Source organism: Cryptomeria japonica, chromosome 8 (genome assembly GCF_030272615.1).
Source record: "Cryptomeria japonica chromosome 8, Sugi_1.0, whole genome shotgun sequence".
NCBI lineage: Eukaryota > Viridiplantae > Streptophyta > Pinopsida > Cupressales > Cupressaceae > Cryptomeria > Cryptomeria japonica.
The window spans coordinates 225,159,369-225,165,312 of NC_081412.1; positions in this window are offsets into that span (position 1 = coordinate 225,159,369).

Consider the following 5,944-nt stretch of genomic DNA (forward strand, 5'->3'; position numbering starts at 1 on the left):
ATTCACCGAAAACATTAGTTCCATCGACATAAAATACATCAAGGAAATCAGGAGTGGTCCCACTGATGAAATAAAGTGTTTCGATGAAACCACAGTATTGATGAGACATGTGAACAACTCATCGAGGAAAGAACTCTAGCTGAAAGAGTGATATTTAATGATTCGATGGATATTTTATCGACAAAGCTATTTTGAGGAAGAGAGTGTATCAAAGAGGTACAAAATATGTTGACCAAAGATAGCTTTCTCATTGATAATACTTCTCAAGAAAAGGAAGGTGTCGAAGAGGTGCAAAAGTTATTGTCTGATGAGCATAGTTCCATTGAAAAATGAAAAGTTGAAGGAGGATATTTTTCCTTCACCAACATAAAAAATTTCATTAGTGACTTGACCGATAAGATGGTTGCAAAACACAGCGATGAAAAGATTCCCACCAAAAATGGGGTTTTGATGAGCTGATGGAGAATTACATCGACATAAACACATGAGGTAGAGCCTTTCAAAGAAAGTGAAGAGATTGATGAAGCCACAAATCTCCTTAATGATGATGGTAGTTTCATTGAAACTAAGGAGACATCGATGAAACATGACATGTTGAGGGAAGATAAAGTTAAGCCACCAAAGTTCATGATTCCATCGAAAAAGGGTGCAGCCATAAAATTGATGAGCATCGATGGATGATATGAAGTGCTACTAGATGAATGATTACTTTTTGCCATGAGGATCAAAATAAATCTTAATAAAGTCACTTCATCATAAATTCAAATAAATGCCTTCTATGACTGTTGTGCAACTGGTAATGGTAACTGATAAAAATCGTCATGAATGCTAGATAAATTGACAAAAAAGGAAACACTTCTGAGCAATAGTTGAAGAATTTGTAGGCGAGCACTTTTACAAAAGGAGGTCTTTTTAGAATATGTGAACAACAAGAAAGATCTTTCATAGCTAAAATTATAGCTCTACCTAGTCCTGGGATAAATCTTGTGGACTAATGGTCTATGAATCATAGCTAAAATTATATAATTCTCCTAGTCCTGGGATAAATCTTTGGAATTATGTGACCTGACTGGAGCATTTTCTATTATCATCATGACATCCGCTATGATATGGTGGTCCATTTCAATGTGTTGCTTGATTTTAGACTAACATATGTTGACATGGTAATTCAAGATGTTTACAGACTTTTCGAGTGCATGGTGTTGTGTGTTTTTGTTTTTTTTTTTGGGGGGGGGGGGGTGGTTGGTCTATTTTGCAGGGCAAGGATACCAGGACAGAATGATAGTATCTTTCAAGCCAACCCAGGATCTATATCTGAGAGTAAATATAAAGCTTCCAAAACTTTCATAAATTCCACAACATTTGTATAATTTTCACATTTATATTTCAATGGCAATATTGCCAAGAAATGTAAGGTAGAAATACCATCATAAGATTCTGTACTTTTTCTAGGAAGTTAATCTTCCTTGGGCTAGACTGGAGGTTTTCTTGCCTCGGTTCTTTCCTACCAGTGCCCACACTAAACTGAGATGTAAAATACTTTAAAAATCAATAAAAAATTTTGGCCCTTGGCCTATTACCTATCAAAAACAAAAAGAATAATTTTATAAAAAATAATTCTATAAAGCTTAATAATTGTCTACCAAAATTCTCTTTAAATAAATTTTCTAAATTTATTTTTTCCTTGGCAATTGCGGAGTTTCTCCCATTACATTAACATAAAAAAGGTTCAAGTCTAGAGCCCACACAAGACAAGGCATTAAAAAAATCATAGCACAAATACACAAGTATTGCATAATCCAAAGGGATCTCCTAGAACAAAAGAATATACCTAAGATTGCATAAGTTATGTTAAGATTTTAGCATCTAGTTTACAGTGATACCAGAGGAGTATTTTTTTGTAGGCCTACTCACTTTTGATGATATTCTTTATCTTTGTTTGCATAACATACCACTCATTGGTGCTACCACCTTCACTTAGGTACTTTAGAATATGGGAGATCCATATCTCATTTCCCACTCGCACACTCCTCATTACTCCTACCCATACATATCTCAATATGTCTCACACTTTCACATATGCTCTTTGTTTTTCCCTCTCTATCTCCTCCCCCTCCCTCTCTCTTCTTCTCTCTATTACCTCCTTTATCTTTCTCTTGCTCTCTCTAGCTCTATCTTCTCATCTCTCCCTCTCTCTCTCTATCTATATCTCAATATATCTCTATTATTCACTCCATCTCTTCATATCTCTTCCTCTCACTTCTTACACAGACTCCATGTTCCTTCCTCCCCATTTCTATCTTCCTCTCGCTCTCTCTCTTTATACCTCTATTTTAGTATTACTTGACTTTGCCAGCTTCTTTCACTCTCACTCTTTTCCCCTCTATCTCTATCTCTATTTCATATATCTTCCTCCCACTCTCTACTTATATCTCATTATTTCTAACTTGCTTTTCTGTTTAATCCATCTCTCTTACTATATATCTCTATATCCTTGTCTCACTATATTTATTTCTATCCATATCTCTCCTATATCTCCCTCTCTCCCCTCTTTCTCTCACTTATTCACTCCCCTTCCTCTCTCCTAATATATATCTCTATCTCTTTGTCCCTCTCTATCTCCCTATTTATATCTTCCTATTTATATACATTTCTCTACCCCCCTCTCTCTCTCTCCTCATCCATTTATATATTTGTATATTTTCCTCTATCTCTCTATCTATATCTCTCCCTCTCACACTCTATATATCTTCCCATCTCTATCTCTCCCCATACTTCCCTCCCTCCCTCTCTCCCTTCCCTTCCCAAATATATTTCTCTATCTGTACCTCTCTCTTCCTTTCTATTACCATCTCTCTCTCTCTCTCTATATATATATATATATATATATAGATATAGATATATATATATATAGATATAGATATATATATATACTCTCTATTCATTTGTCTATTTATCTGTCTATCTATCTATATCTTTGTTTCCCTCACACCCTCTCTCTATATCTCCTTATACGTCTCCTTATATTTATACCTCTCTATCACTCTATGTAAACATATATTTCTTTCTCTATCTCCCCGTCTATCTCTCCCTCTTTATCTCTCCCTATACTTCTCTATATCTATTTATCTACTTCTCTCCCTACACCTCTCTATATATCTTTTTCTATTTCTCTCCCTCTCCCTCTCTCTCTTTTATCTACATCTCTACCTTTCTCTTCCCCCACCCCCTATTTATAGTCACATCCCCTTCTCTCTATACATCCATGTCTTTCCCTATTCTTATAACTCTATATCTATATCTATTTTCCTCTCTAGCTCTATATGTACATATTTATTCTTCCATCTCTTCCTTTATCTCTATCTTATTATCTTTCCATCCTTACATATTATCTTTATCTTTCTATATATCCCTCTCTATATATTTATCTCTTTTATCTCTATCTACCCCTCTCTCCTCTCTATCCCCTTCTCTCCACATCCCTATTCTCCATCTCCATCTTTCTCTATCTCCTTCCTCTCAGTCTCCTTAACTCCCCCCCTCTTTCCTCCCATTATAGAACTCATGTATTACACAAATGTATGTAATAAAAAAACAATTTTTTTCTCTAATTGACCTTCCATACCTATTGCACACCAAGGTGAAAATGCTAGTTGATAACTAGGCTAGTTGTAGAGACCCAATTATCCCTCCAATTGGTTATTCAGGAAATGCTTTTATAAAGTGAATAAAAAGGTGATATACAACAATATTCAATCTATATGATAAAAATGTTCTACCAAATTTATCACACAAGAGTCTATTTTAAAGTCATTGGCACATTGTTAGAATCCAAGTTATGCTAGATAATGTTGTTATCCTTTCTTTCAAGCCTCCTACACCAAAGATAAAACTAAAACAAAGGACATTTGTAGGGGAAGAGAAACATGTTGAAGAGGAAACTATTTGTCAACCAATGTAACTAGTTGAAAGGCTAGTAATGTAACTAGAACTATGTATTAGGAGGGGGTGACAAAAAGTGAGTTTACGGCAATATTTTTTGAAAATAGAGAGATTCTTTAGTATGTCATGAATGTGCATGCTATAACCTAGGTTCACTAAGTGAAGCCCTCGTGCTATTACTTGGTTCAAACATTGTCTCACCAATTTCCCTTGACATAACTAGGAGACTATATGTTGTTGAGTATTCCATCTTGAAAGAGGGACAAGAAAATAATGTATAATATAGATCAAGGTTCAATGTAAACTTTGAAACCCTTGTAATTTAAGCAATTTCCCTTGATAAAAAATAAGCCAAAAGTGGTAGGAAACATTAAGGATCTACCTAGAAATCTCATTGTTAAAGGCTTATTGAAACCACAATCCCTTATGAAACTTATTTAGTAGAAAAAACAACATTTTTTAACAAGGTTTTAGCCAAAAAATGGAGGAATATTTTGATAAGCTATAAAAGTACCATATGAAGTTACTAGATGAGCACAATAAGGTCTAATCACTACTCCTACCTCTACAAAGTATTAATGAACTATCAAACACTAATCAAACAAGCTCATTAGATGCATCATTGAAAGATAATGAAACCCTTTCATTAATAATAAAGATGCCAAAAGAGAAACTAAGAAAAGACAAGGAGGAGGAAAATGAGAAGGCTTTTAATATGATTGATTACTTTATTAGCCACAAAATATCTTGTATCATTCATATATTGGATGACTCTTGGGGTGGATACAAATGTTTAAGGATACCATATATCCAATACATTCAACATTAGTAGATCTTGAAGTAAATTTTTAGTACTTAAACCCTCAAAGTATCAACCATATGTGAAATATATAAATAGGCTAAGTATGACCCTAATGTTCCAAAAATGTTAGAAAATACTAGTAAAGTTGTAGGCTAGTCAAGGGAAATTTCAATCTATGAATCTAAATTGAAGTTTTATTTAAATGATAAATTAAAATCATTCAAATATTTTAAGGAAGGAATATTACCAAAAATATTGTTTGGTAATGGGATTATTAGAACCATTGATCAAGGAAAAGGTGAATTTTGTAGTATTGTACCCTCATGTACATTTACATGTTCTAGTGGAGATCTTAAATTTTTATTTCTAAATAATGGATTGGATGAGTAAATAAAGTTGGTGTTAAGCTTGAAAATGTTTAACAATAAGGCCAAAATGGTATTGGATTCTTAATTTGTGATGCCCACATTTGAAAAATTGCAAGCATTGAATTTTCAAAGGCCTTTAGAGGAGACTTACATTTCTTGGCTAAAGAAGTATAATAAGTAGTTGTCAAAATGGATTTTAGTTTTTCATTAGGTTTCTTCCACACTAACATCTTAATTGTAGAAATATACAATTTTTTAGTGTCAACTCATCTTCATTGACCCACTCAACTTCAAATTTATCCCTCTAATTACCTGAAAAAAAAATTAATTCCAAGAGAAAAAAAGAGAATATTTCCTTTTAATAGGTTGTATTTATTTTTTTGTAGCAAAAATTAAGGGTTTCAAATGTAACATGCGATGTATATTATCTAGTTCATGAGCATATGTGCTTTATCTATCTATTTAAAGGGATAGAAGCTATTTTGTAAGAGATTATAAGTAGTATATTTTGGGCATGCTTTTAGTCTATAATTATTAAGGATGTCTTAGCATATATAATAAGAAGTCCTATAAATGAGTTTCTCTATAATGGCAATGTTAATTCAATTGAGTGTATGAAAAATGCTTCAACATAATTATCTCCAATTTATAATACATCAAATCATGTTGAATGAAATAATCATATAGTTATATTGATCTCTCCAATGTAACTTTGTACATTGAGTATTTTGTTAATCACTTATATTCAAGCAATGAAGTAATTACTTTACATGAAATACTAAGAATGTTTTATTACATATAAATTATTGAGTATAACTATATTCAATTCCAT